This window comes from Cornus florida, unplaced genomic scaffold (genome assembly GCF_030987335.1).
Source record: "Cornus florida cultivar Cherokee Brave unplaced genomic scaffold, ASM3098733v1 CherokeeBrave_3.0.0_Hap2_Chr05, whole genome shotgun sequence".
Taxonomy (NCBI): Eukaryota; Viridiplantae; Streptophyta; class Magnoliopsida; order Cornales; family Cornaceae; genus Cornus; species Cornus florida.
The window spans coordinates 107,762,997-107,777,555 of NW_026775575.1; the positions used below are offsets into that span (position 1 = coordinate 107,762,997).

Below are 14,559 nucleotides of genomic sequence, written 5' to 3' on the forward strand. Positions count from 1 at the left end.
GTTTTGCAGGACAAGAAGCTCGATGAGTTTCAAGAGTTGCAGAACCAGAAGCTGGATGAGCAGAACCAGAAGCTCAACAACATAGAAGCTCTGCTGCAGCAGTTACTCAGCCAAGAGCCAATGGGTAAGAAGCCCATCGCCGGTGCTGGTGGTGCCCCAAAACAGGGGAATGGAGGGGAAAATGGTAGCCAGGATGGTGCTGCAAATCCAGAAGACGGCGCAAGCTCTGTGAAACCAGAAAATGGCGGAAATGGCGGTGAGGATGGAGGAAATGGCGTTGAGGATGGAGGAGTGGATTGGAAGGGCTTGTTTTAATGGCGGTCTGATTTTGGTCTGATTTTGGGGGGTTGGGTTTGAAAGAAGATTAGTGTTAATGTTGATTTCTATTTTCAGATTATGTTTAAATGAATGTTCTTTTCTTCCATTAAGTTGGGTATTATGAATCAATATTATTTAAGAAGTATTACTATATAATATTGTATTCAATTTCTATGTTTCATTGACAATAAGTTTATTATGCATCAGTAATTTGATAGTCTATATCACAACTATTTTCTTCCCTTTTGGCTAACACACATACATTAGATTTTGGGAAGGAGTTACCATTTGCAAAACTAAATTGTGAAAATATTACATGAAACCATAAATTAATATTTTACTGTATATAATTGACACCTGTAATTCATTTTTGTCTTTCATGCTTTTTGTTTCCATAACCCATTGGAGATTTGTTCCCCGCCAACTGTAATGCTGCGGATTTGTCTTTTAGCAAAACCAGCGTACGAGCGTTACATGTACTACCTGTCCCCGCACCCTCTCTCTCTCCACCTCTGCAACTCTCTCACTCTCCACCTCCGCAACTGAATCCCTCCCTCAGTGTTTGTCTCCCACTAATGATCATCATCACTGCAGTACTCCGCATATACTTCTTAGTATTTATATACATTCCTTAATGCCATATTCGGACCTTTGAAGCCATTTCAACCATCAAAGCACCACCATAGTCTCTCTCTCTCTCTCTCTCTCTCTCTCTCTCTCTCTGTATATATACTGTGTGTGTATAGGAATGGCAACGGGGCGGGTTTGGAGTGGGTTTTCCTAAATCCCGCCCCGCCCCTTTTAATTTTTGTCAAGTCCATGCCCGCCCCGAGACCCGCGACGGGTTAGATTTTCATGTCCAGCCCCGCTCCGTTGGGAAATACTGTGCCCCGTGCCCGCCCCGTTAACAAATTTTTTTCTCCCACGTTTTGGAACTTAAGCTCGTGCTATTTAAATGTGGAAAGCCTGGGAATGGCACAACATAAATAAAATTATGTATCCCAACAAAAATAAAAACCAAATCACAAAAAGTTCTAAACTTCAACTTCCACCATAACCAAAACAAAAACAAATTTAATACCAAGTTTACATCCCAAATTAGGATGTAAGAGATGGGCAACTCGGTAAACTGCTAAAATAAGTTATTAATATTATATATATATATAATATAGTTATATGCTTAGCGGGGTGGGGCGGGGCGAGGCCCCTATGATATGTGTACTAAACCCTTACCCGCCCCGTGACCCACAACGGGTACAAAATTTGTGTCCATGCCCGCCCCAACGGTATAAAAAGTGTTCCCATATCCATTATTAATGGGGCGGGACGGGGTGGAGCCCCGGCGGAGTAGTAAAAATTGACATCCCTATGTGTGTGTATATATATATACTACGAGTAAATCATTATACAAAAGAGTGAAGCCCAAACCACCAGCCCACAAGCCCTAATTTAACAAGCCCAAAGACAAACAAAAACACAACTGCATCATTAGACACTCATTAAGCACTGTGCTTGGGAGACTCCAAGCAGCAGCAATGGCTCTGGCCTCCTTACAAGCACTAAGTTTGCATGACATCAGCCTGCTTCGAACGCAATTGTAGATAAATCTTCTTCGCTGTGGCCATGGAAGCTTGCTTTTATTAGAGAAATGGTGCCTATTTCTCTCCCTCAAAAAAAAAAAAAAAAAAAAAAAGAAATGTCACAGCTAGCAAAGCAAATTCTATAAACAAAGGCCTTTGGGGAGTTTGATTTCTCAGTCCACATAGTAACACCCCAATCTGAAATGGCCCGGAAGCTACAAACCCCAAGCAAGATGCCAATCCACACCTACATAGAGAAGGCACAATCGAAGGGTTGGACAGAGATCAGTGGGCAATGTGAGGGAACCAGCAAGGGAAGGTAGTGGTGGTGGTGGTGGTGGTGTAGGTGGGGCTACGGAAAGGGGTCATGGCTAATGAAATGTATAACACCGGATTACATTTTGCAGGAGGCAAGCCAAACACTTATCACAACTAGGCCTGTTTTAGAAATGCAAACTCACCAATAACACCGGATTAAACTCACTCCAATGTTGCACTTGCGAAGCAACCAACAAACTTACTAGGCTAATCAAAAGATGATCGAGTGCTTTGAGCAATTCTACCAAATAAAATTTATTACTAGATGCCCATTTTCTACTCATAATTGGACCAATTTATTTAAAATTATGGATATGTATTTCATTCAAATCTATAAACAAAATTAACTTTTTAAATAGAAAGAACATAAAAAATAACAATCAGACAACATAGAGTTTGAGCTTTTAAAGAAAGGGAGAAGGTTGAGCTTTTAAACTCTAAAGTGCCATCCCCATGGTTGTCTGTGTTTCTACACTCTGGCAATTTATCAGTTCATTCTTCTCAGAAACTATTTGCATGAACCTTCAAAGGGAACACTATTGCAGAAGTCTCGTTTAGCATCCTCAACCTTACACGAGTACTTCGCAAGACGCCTGCGGTACATCGCGCACTCTTTGTAAGTTCCCTTTTTGTCTATGCATTGCTGCATTATAGGTTAGGAAAAGAAAACACAGTTATTAGGGGGAACCCAAAAAAAAAAAAAACAATGAACTAGTTAAAGAAGAAATTTATGCATGATTATCAGAAGAGAACTTACACTAAGAACGGTCACAACAGTTGAGTTTCATTTTATGTCAATGCCTTAGTAAACCATAGAAATAATTAAACTCATATGGTGGTTCGCTGCATGGGGAATACTAAAAAGGCAACGATATGTACCAATACACACAGTATTATGCTTTGTGCCTTAATATTGAATTACTGCATAATTTTCTCCCAAATATCTAACCGTTACCCTTTTCCCCAATTTTTTTTTTTTTTTTTTTTTTTTTTTTCTCTCTCTCTCCTACATTCATTGGTATCATACTCTCTCTTCTGATACAATTGGGAGCATAACATCGATCCAACTAGCGATCAAAATCACGTCAGAACCCTATAATCCACCATTGTCATCATATTGATTTAAAGCCTCACTGAACCAGATTAATGGAGTTCCTTTTTTTCTTTCTTTCATACACACACGCACACGCACACATATATATAAAGTAAGTGAGAAGATTTTATTCATCAAACAACCAATACAATGTCGAGGAGAACTCCACAGGCCTAAGATGTAAAATCAGAGCATTCTCAACAAACCCAAGTAAACTCCTAAGAGTGTAAAAGCAAAAAAACACAAATGAATCGACACAAGAAATCTCTTTAATCTGTTCACTATACTGGAGCACCACAAAAAACAGAGTAATCACCCCCTCTGATGAGATTCAAAGACTTTGGTAAATAGGAAAGCTTTATCCATTACTGTAGGACTTAAAAGAGGAGCCTCAAATTGATGAGAGATTCAAAGACTTTAGTGATTGAAAATTGAGACAATATGGAGCTAGAGTTTGAAGCCATATCATGGAAATATAGAATTCCAAATCAAAGAGAAAGGAAATGAAACAGGAGTAATCTAGACACCTAGAGAACAATACTTATAAATACATAGGTGAGGTGACAACACATTTAAAAGAATACTCATAAAAAATTGCATTAAAAATAAAAGAAAAAAGAAATTGGATCACAAAAAGCTCAACTTGTAATTCCAATTATGATATCATCATAGAGTGTACAACAACAAAACTTGTATGATCTGATTATTAGAATTTTTTTTTTTTTTTTTATATATAACCTAAGAATTAGCCGAAAATAATCAATCTGGAAAGGGTTCAAAAGATCGGGACAAAGAATTTTTTTTTCTTGAATTATAGGACTCCACTTAACAGGTTTCAAAATATATATACATACATTATATGTATCATAAAAAATGCAAAACTATGCTTAATACCCCAAAGAAGAAGGGAAGGGAGGGAGGAGATGGGGAAGCAGCTCAAGCAAGTTTTATACAATTCATCAATTATTCCGTGTGATTTGCGATGAAGAACACTCACCTCTTGCAAGAATTTGCGATACATATTGCATACACGAGGAATGTCGATTTCCACATCAATAGCCTTAGTACTAGTATCAAAACATCAAACACTGAATTGGAGCTAGAAAAAATATTCCTGCTGGCTGCAGCTGCTCGAAGAAGGGAACCAGTTCCTGCAAATCGGAACCACAAAAGAATGTGCATGTTAAATTTAGAGAGAAGGGCATCCCAACTAGTAACTTAATGAAGCAAAGAAAAAAAGCAATAAATTACACGAAGCAGCTCTTCCGTTTATTTTTACAATTTAACACAAACTCAACATCCAATACATACCAAATAGAGAATCAATTGTTCTAAAAGCAGTTAGAATAGTTATATTGGAGCATATATGTAATAAGTTTACCCCTCAAGGGCATTTTAGTATTTTTCATTGTTCCTTTATTCTTATAAATATTTATATATGAGATTAGGTTGAGATAGGATTACACATTCTCTCTCTCTTACGCCATTTCTCCAACTTTCTCTCTCATGATCTCTCCTTGATCTGTGATCTAATCCTAATTCTATAACCCTAAACTTTGCATGGTATCAAAGCACAAACATAGGTAGATCGTTTGATTTTCCATTTCTTCGTGCACCAACAGAAGCCTCATCTTCAATCATCGGCAGCCTCATCCTCAATCGTCTGCAGCCTAGTTGTCGATGGTTGTAAGCCTCGTCATCTTTCGGTATGTAATCGTGTCCAATATAGTGGTCAATTTTTTGTTGTGGTTGAGTCATCGTTTGTCGGCCATCGTTAAGTTTGTCGAAGTATTGTTGTCATCAATTTGGTTGCAGCCATCACACATTAGGGTTTTCAATGAACTAAGATTGTTTTGATTCGATTTGAAAGAATTCAGCGCCACCTGTTTGTTGGACCCGGCCCAACTGAGTTCACTGGATTAATTCCAGCCAGAATTTGCATATCCGGTAGCTGTTTTGTGTTCCTCTTTTATCTATTACGGTTGGTTTCTCCTATACTAGTAACCAGAATTTGCATACTCTATCCAGAATCATGGCCTGTAGTTCTGACTTGTTCTCTTATACAATGTGTTTAATCCTCCAATGACCTTAATCAAGCTTAATGGGAAAAACTACACCTTGTGCGCAAAATCAGTGGAAATATTTCTCAAAGATGAAGGACTTGGTAGTCATTTGGTAAAGGATAAACCAAAGGACAGTGACCCTAATTTCAGTTTGTGGGACAGAGGGATGCTCAGATTACGTCTCTATTATTCACCAGTATTGAACCCCAAATTAGTTCCTCCTTAATGTATCTGGACATTGCTAAGGACATTTGGAACCGCCCAATGCAACTAAATTCAGGAACTGGTAATATCACACACATTATGAGGTGTGTAACAGTACTTTAGCCTTGAGCAAGGTTCTCACTGAGTTGTCATCAGCGTATGAGCCGATTCGTGCACAGATTTTTGGCAATCTCGCACTTCCATCTCTTCCTGATGCATTTTTGTGACTCTAAAGGAGCTACCCTATCTAGTGGCGCTTCCGGTAACGTTCAGATTTAACTGTCTCCCAGGGTGGATCTAGCAGCTTTAACCGTCGTCCCCCAGGGAGATCGTTCCACACATGGTGACCGTTGGCCGTGGCCGAGGTAAAGAATCCCGAAAATGTAAACACTGCGGTCTCACTAATCACACTGTTAATTATTATTAGGATCTGCATGGCAAACCAAAACCATCTATTTATGCGAATCAGGTATTCTATAAAGATGATGTTCGTGGTTGACTAGCTCCATCCACTCGGTTTACACAGGTTGCGGAGTCTAATATGATTCCTATCCCATGAGATGAATATCATCCTCTAAGGGTTTAGGTTTAGGAACAACTCATCTTAGTTCTACTATGTATCTCTCCTCTGTTTTATACGTTCCTCAATTCCCATTTAGCTTGATGTCTATTAGTAAGATTACTAAAACTCTTCAGTGTTATGCTACATTATATCCCTCGGGTTGTGTTTTCAGGATCTCAAGACGAAGAAGAAGATTGTTTCGAGGCATTAAGTAGGTAGCTTGTATTACTTCAATTTTGAGCATCAACCCCAAGCCTTTCAGTCTTCTCTCTCTCAGTGGCATTGTCGTCTTGGCCACCTTGTTTTGCAGTGCCAAGTCCCGAGTCTTAGTCGTGTTTTGTCTCTATCATGTGAAGCTTGTCAGCTAGCATCATCGTGTGTCTTATAAATCTGGGGTTACTAACCGTGTCTCTAGTTCTTTTCAGTTACTTCATTCAAATGTATGGGGTCCAAAAGCATGTTTCTAGTAATGGATTTCATTATTTTGTGACATTTGTGGATGATCATTCTCGTATGACTTAGTTGTTTCTAATGAAAGATCACTGTTGAGTTATTTATCATATTTCAAGTGTTTCGTAAAGAAATCAAAACTCAGTTTGGATGTTCCCTTCAAATTTTACGACAATGCCAAAGAATATGCCTCTGGCCCTTTTGATACTTATTTTCGGGCCAAAGGCATTATTCACCAAACCTCATGTACTCATACCCCACAACAAAACAGAGTACTTGAACATAAAAATCGTCATCTCTTGGAAAAAACTCACGATCTATTATTTCACATGCATGTTCCCAAGCAATTTGGAAGTGATGTGATTCTTACCGCCTGTTATCTCATTAACCGTATACTGTCCTCTGTCTTGCAAGGGACGTCTCCCGTTCTGTCTTATTTCTTGCATCAACATTTTTTTTCCTAGTTGATACTCACCACCCCCCTCCCCAAAACCCACCCAAACAGGAATTGTTTGCACCTAAGAGGAATCGAATTACCCAGTTGAGCCAACCCCTTAGTTGCTTCAACATTGTCTACTCTTACTCCTCGAGTGTATGGGTGTGTATGCTATGTTCATAACCTTGGACCTAGTTTTGACAAACTTAATCCTCGTGCAACTAAATGTGTGCTTCTTGGGTATTCTCTCACTTAGAAGGGTTATTGCTGTTACAGTCCAACCTTTAGACGATATTTGCCAACTGTCTCATTGCCTCTTCCTAAATCGTCCCCTAACCCTACTCCTCTCCAATCTACTGCTACATTAAAGGTTTACACTCGGAGACCCAAGCTGCCTACTGTGATTCATCCGTCTTCTTCAGAGTCTTTGGATCAGGCACCGTGTACTGAGTATGACTCTTTAACAATGCTTTGCGTAAAGGTCCTAGGTCGTATACTATGACTCTTTAACCATGCTTTGCGTAAAGGTCCTAGGTCATGTGCTACTTTCATCCTATAACTAACTATGTCTTCTATAATCGAACCAAGAGTCGCATCTTCCCTTTTATTTTTATTTTATGCATGTACTGCTTTTTAAAACTTTTGTACATAACATTGAAAAAAAAAAGTTTTAGACATTTATTTTTTTCTTGTGTGAGGGAGGGAACTATTTGCATTCATTACATTTATCAACAAAATATATTAAAAAAACTACAATAATATAAAGACTTTTCAAAAGTTACACCTACTGCATAAAATTTCATTTTTATCAAAATATTAATAATAATAGTAAAATAAAATGAAGTTCAAATTTTAACATGAATTTTATACATATAAATAATAAAATAATAAAAATTATATTTTACAATATATGATCTGTATTTTTTGTATAATAAAAATTCCATCATACAGTTACAGTATGTGATTCAAGTTCTCAAATCATCTCACAAACTCCTGAGTCTTTAAAAAAAAGTGTGCTTGCTTTTCAATACAAAAATATATGCATAACAATCAGGCTCTCTCCATATTTATATAGCTCTACAGGAATCAATAAATTACATTAATAACAGGGATTTTAGACATCCACGTGTTAACCGCCAAGAAAAATAATACATTGATATTTTCCGAACAAAACTAAAACTGCTATTTCAGTACCCAAAACATTAGCGACTATAATTGTGCATGTGTGGAAGACATAAGACAAATGGAATTTGCCATCTTTTAGCTGAGATAGCAGCATATAATCACCACTTAAGGAAAGCAAACTTTGCACTGTCACAAGTATTGTGTGAAATATGTAGCCTTAAGTACATGAAATAAAGGTTTTGAAATCAAATAAAGAACAGCAACAATTTCCTACCAAATAAGGCGGAAAAGCAGAAAGATGGAGACTTAAAAGTTCTTCCTGCAAAGGCAAAGCCATATATAACAAAATTTCAACTACATTATTAATGAAAAATGAGCAGAAGAAACAGAAAGTCACATCTATCAAATTAAAATCAGCATTATATAGATATTACCAATATTATAAAGATCAGATTTATCATGCTATCAGATATCTATCTACCAATCTATACATATCTCTCTATGCATATATAAACAACAACAACAATCAAAGTCTTTTTCCCAATTACTGGGGTCCGCTACATAAATCATATTTTTTCCATTCTGTTTCCCCTAAGACCATGGCTTCAGTCAAAACACATTTTTTTTCCCTACTAAAGGTAAGAGCAATCAATCCACATGTTATCATATCATTCTTTACTAACTCTATCCACGTTAATTTTGATCTTCCCCTTTACCTAATATTACCCTCAATGTGTATTGTGTACTATGTCACTCTCCTAAGTGACAAACATAAAGGTCTTTTGTGCAAATGCCAAAACCATCTTAACCAATTTTCTTTCGTTTTATCACCAATTTGGTGCTACTCCAACCATTTCAAGAATGTGATCAATTCTAGTATCAGTGCACATCCATCTCAACATTCGCATTTCTACCACACTCACTTAATGCATATGTTGTTTCTTAACTGCCCAACATTCCGTGTTATGAAGTGCAGTTGGTCTAATAGTTGCTTTATTGAACTTCCTTTTCAATCTTAACAGAATACGCCGATCATACAATACACTAAATGCACTACTCCATTTAACCCATCCTGCCTTGGGTTCTATGATTAAAATTCGTCTCTAATTTCTCCTTCATTATGGATAATTGAGCCTAAGTAACAAAAATGTTTAGTTTTTTTTTACCTTGTAATTCTCAATCTTCACAACATCCTCATTTGTATTTCTATTTTTATTTGCGTTCCACTCCATATATCTAGTTTAATTTCTACTTATCTTAAACTCTTTTAATTCTGAAGTTCCCCTCCAAACCTCCAATATGGCACTAACTCCTTTGGCCACAGCGATTTACAAATAACATACACAATGGAATCTCTTTTGAATGTCTCTTGTCAGTTCATTCACCGCTAGGGGAAAAAGGAATGGGTCTCTATCTATATAAATAATGACCAAAAGCATTGCACAAGTAGGGAGTCAAGGAGGTAGGACTCTCTAAAAGCAATTGATCAAATATCAGTAGCAGCTTTTTTGCATATAAAGAACAACAAAAAATATAATTAATATTCAAGAAAGACAAAAGGAGAACGAATAATATAAATGGGGGGCAAATTTCCGAAACAAAATAATGCAGGATGCCACGTAACGGCGTAAGTAGCAATATTAACATAATCAAATAAAGGACAAGATCAACTATAATAATAAGAGTAACAAGTTAACAGCATAAGACACTTCGACATTTTAGGTCAGCTTGCCAATATCATAATGAAACACATATGTGTACCTTTCTTCTGGAAATAGATGTAACATGTGCCTCAAATAATCAACATAGATCTTACTTATAAAAAAAATATATATATATATAATCAACATAGATCTTAGAAGCAATGATTTAGAAAAACAAATAAGGTAGCTCTCTTCACAAGTATACAAATTTCATGAGATTGAACAAGTAACAGAATTTTAAAATCTCAGGACTTCATACTCAATGATTGTCAAATAACATATTTACATTTTTTTTTAAAAAAAAAATTATCCAAAAGCACATTGTAAGCTTGAACAGTAGCAGACTAATTAGTCTTTTGGCATTATTTTTAAAATTCATGTCATTTTGGCCGGGACGGGATCTAATATGAGTATATCCTACATTCTTACAATCAAGACAAAAAGTAACTAATACCTATTTTCAAAACCCTAGCGTGCATAAATAAAACAGAACATAAAACTAGCACCACACCAGGAGCCAACCCCACCCACACAACCGCCCCTTCCACCCAAGTGGTCAGATTCATTCATAAATCACACTTGGTAACATGAATAAGACAGATACTGAACCATAGTTCACCAAACCTTGCGCAAAATATTAGGGGTTATCTACATAGATAGACATAGCAAGAAAATCATCTGATTACCAATTCATGGTGCTTTTAAAAGACCAAGGCAAAAGAATAAAAGCAAAATTACATATGTAGGCATCCATTCTGATAGAAGAGACCAAACACCCCCCAACACACACACACACCAAACAAGCCTTCCTTCTGAGGTCAGATCCAATCCGGTTTATGGAAAAAGCCGCCATCCACCATCCGTTTTAGGCTTGTAAAGCCGCCGTGGGGATTTCTTTCCACTTTCTTTAAGTACAAGTTGTGTTAGCTTGCCATTCAATGCCTTGGAGAACTTGTAAAGGAGGGGTTTATGTAGTTTCTTTCGTTGCAGTAGTATAAGCAGGTCTTACTGACCGCTACGCTTCACATTTCTAGAGTTTTCAGGGAATTTGCAGCTAGAGAGTCTTGTGGCGAAATAGCAGGAGAGGCCTCAGTCACATCCCTCCTCGTACGACTTTTCCTTTCCTATTAGAGAGTCTGGTGGCGAAGCAGCAGGAGAGGCCTCAGTCACATCCCTCCGCGTACGACTTTTCCTTTTCTGTCTCACCATCTGCATCCGCGGGCTTAATTATGTCCTACCCTATAATAGGATTGATTGCTAACTGACACTCAGGACAGGAACAGTTTTGGGAAGACATTGAGATTGATTATCACTTTGTTCGGGAGAAAGCTCGCTTGGTTCTTTGGTCACAAAATGAGTGCCTTCCCACTCACAAAATGCTAATGTACTCACCAAAGCTCTGTCTAAAGATGTCTTTCAAGCCTTACGAACCAAGCTTGGTTGTGTTCCCATCGTTGGACCAGAGAGCTTTCAAATTAAAAGGCCAATAAGCAAGACCCCCCGGAATGAAAATATGGGCGCTTGATACAACATGAAGGATCGATGCATTCAATATACCTTAAAACTTCGGAAACCTTGCCGGGCGTTCACAGCTCAAGAGGCACCTATATATAAGGCAACTTGAGGAGAAAAAAAGTACAAAGGAACTCAACAAGGCCATTTCAGGTTCAATCAAACTTGTGCTCGCCTTTTGAATAGAGTGATCCACCGATTCACTGAGTGACTCTTTCGCCTGGTCGAGCTCATTGTATCAGTTCACTGAGTCTTTCGCCTGGTCGAGCTCATTGTGTTTTGTTGTATGGTGGGGAGCCCTTGGGGAGGCAACATTCAATTCTGCCTCACAGTGGTTTATTGAGAATTTGTCTAATCTGATCGTCACAAGGCGGATGGTGAGAGCGGTCAGAAAAGGATTAGATAAGACAACTGTTAGCTGACAATGGGTATAAGCTGGCAAAGAAGAAGGAATGGTTAAAAACACCAGGTGAAGTTGCCAGAGTCGCAAATCCAATCACACAGGGCACCCACTATCAAAAGAAACATCATAGACCTGGGGCAATCTCAATCCTTAGTTCAAAACATGGCGGCACACAAGTTTAATACGGACAGGGGAATTACCAAGGATAATTCCCCAAGGATTATTAATGTGTGTGTGTGGAGAGAGAGACAAAGAAGACAAACTAATGAAAAATCACAGTTTATTATGGACCAGTCCACCTAAACAGATCAACCATCAGTTCAATCATGTAACACATATTTAAGAAAGACAACATTGTAAGAATACATGCTAAAATGCAATCAACGCATAATTATAACTCGTACAGACATATACCCGGACAGCTGAAAATCAAACCCTAAAAATGCAACTACACAAATTAAGGAGGACGTTAATCAAACTAAATAAATTAAAGAAGAATACCAAATCAGCGTTTCAAATCAAAATAATATTTATAAATAAATAAATAAAACAATTCCTCCTCATAAAGGGGCTTAAATTACCTCGGCGAGACATGATTTACAGATTGTAACAGCTAGAAACAGACACGGGTGAGATTGAAGGCATGATTTACAATTGTGGGAGGAGGGAGATGATGTTGCGCTGCGTGTGGTAATTGTCCGGATTTTTCGGAAGTCCTTTTACTTGCCAAATATTTATATTGAATATGGCGGGGTATGTGAAAATATTAGTAGATTTTTGGATTAATTTCACCTACACTTCCTTACGATTGATCATATCTCACTTACACTCCTTTTAAATTTTAATATTAGGTTAAGCATAAAAAAAGCCTCCTATACTATTGATATAATGCAAAACGGTCCTTCTGTGATAAAAAATCTCCCTATACTATCAATTTGGTACAAATAGGTCCCGTGTAATATAAAATAACGATAATACCTTTACTTCAGTTGAATAAATTATTAATTATAAATATAGGTCAGGTAAAATTATGGATGATAAATGGGCGAGTTGGGCAGGATTTGGGTTGGGTTGGCTTAAAAATAGGCGGGTCAACATGAGTCAAGACCCATATTTAACCCGTTCAGAACGAGTTAAAAATGGATGGGTTTAAAATGGGCAAGGTCAGCCCATTATGACCTGTGGACATATTAATTATTATTATTAATTATTTTTTATTTTTTATTTTATTTATTTCATTTATTTTAGTTTTTTTAAAATTTTAATTATTTAATTATTTAATTTTTTTTAATTTTTTATTTTTAAATTATTTTTTTTTCGAAAGGTTTTTTAAAAAAAATTATTTTTTATTTTTTAAAAAATTAATTATTTTTAAATTTTTAAAAAATTTTAAAATTATTTGTAATTATTTATTTATTTTTAGATGAAATTTCTAGAGAAAGAAACTTAGAAAGCCGATTAGAGACAAATTTAGAGAGAGAAGATTGTGAGTGAGAGAATTTTAGAGAGAGAAATGAGTTGAGTGCAATATAGAATAGTTATGTGTTTATTATGTGATAGGATATGGGTTGAATATGGTTTTTGATCCTTAAATTAAGTGGTTAAAAATTACTCAATTTATCTTTTAACCCTCAAATTAAATATGATTCACCCATAATCATTAAAAAGTGGGCGGATATAGGTGGGTTGATAATTTCTGGCCCATTTTGCCATCTCTATGTAAGATGACCCTTTTATCCACTTATTAAAAAAAGAAAAAAACTTATCTTAAAATATTAAGAGAATTTTTCGTGAGAGAGAGAGAGAGAGATGTTTGGTGTTCTCATCATATTACAGAGAGCCCTAACATCTGATATATATATATATAGACACACACACACACTTACAAGTGTAGCTTATTTACAATATAATTTTCATGTAATTTTCAGTTTCCCAATCATCATATCCTTTATCAGTTTTAGATGGAGGATCATTTTTAATGTATTTGAGTTTCCTTCAAGCCCATAAAGATATCTTCACAGCCTGAGCCCATAACAAATAATTGGTATTACTCAGTTTAACTGTATTAATTTGCAGCCCAACATGATCAGTAATTACAACAGGCTAGCAGCAGTTGTCTTGATTTCACCATGTTCTGCCATGGATCCAGGAGTTGGGAAGAAATACAAAACAGAAGTTGAGAAGAGAAGAAACTAGCAACCAAGGCCAAACTGAACACTGCCCAGCCAATAAAATATGCAGAACTAGCCTCTAACAGATTGCACAGGCTGAAAAAAAATAATAATAAAATAAATAAATAAATAATAAAATGTGATCTGAACTGATATGAGAAAGTGAGAAACTAATCAGATCAGAACCACACCACAATCCGGTTGAATCTGCAAGGGTCGAGTTAACCCGATCCTCCTTCACTTGGGTCGGATCTCTACAAATCAAAAAGAAATCTGCACCGCTGCAACTTGATGTTGAACACTGGTTGACAACGAACACAACCAACACTGGTTGTGTAAATACATAAACTGATGATGTGAAAGTAACTCACTTTCTCGGTGATGATGAAGCCAACACGCAGGCACAACAATGAAACCCTCTTCACGAGATCGGTGACCAATTTAATGCATTTATGGGTGAGGGGCAAAACGGGAATCAAAAGGGTAAAATAGAGTTTTCATTTTTACTTTTTGTAAAAAAAATAGTCAGAGGGACTTATTTGCACATTTTTTAATTTTTATGAACTAATATGTACATTTTCAAAAAGTATAGACTAGTTATGCACAAATCCTATATATTAG

The 14,559-nt window shown here is 36.7% G+C and overlaps 1 long non-coding RNA gene across 1 annotated transcript; it reads right to left on the reverse strand.

Annotated features, from left to right (window-relative positions):
• Positions 1 to 2,455: 2,455 nt before the first annotated feature.
• Positions 2,456 to 4,388, reverse strand: LOC132310464 (uncharacterized). The gene is made up of 2 exons (XR_009482609.1): positions 4,307 to 4,388; positions 2,456 to 2,859 (listed from the first exon to the last, which is right to left on the reverse strand). It is a non-coding gene; the product is annotated as an uncharacterized LOC132310464 (long non-coding RNA).
• Positions 4,389 to 14,559: the final 10,171 nt, after the last annotated feature.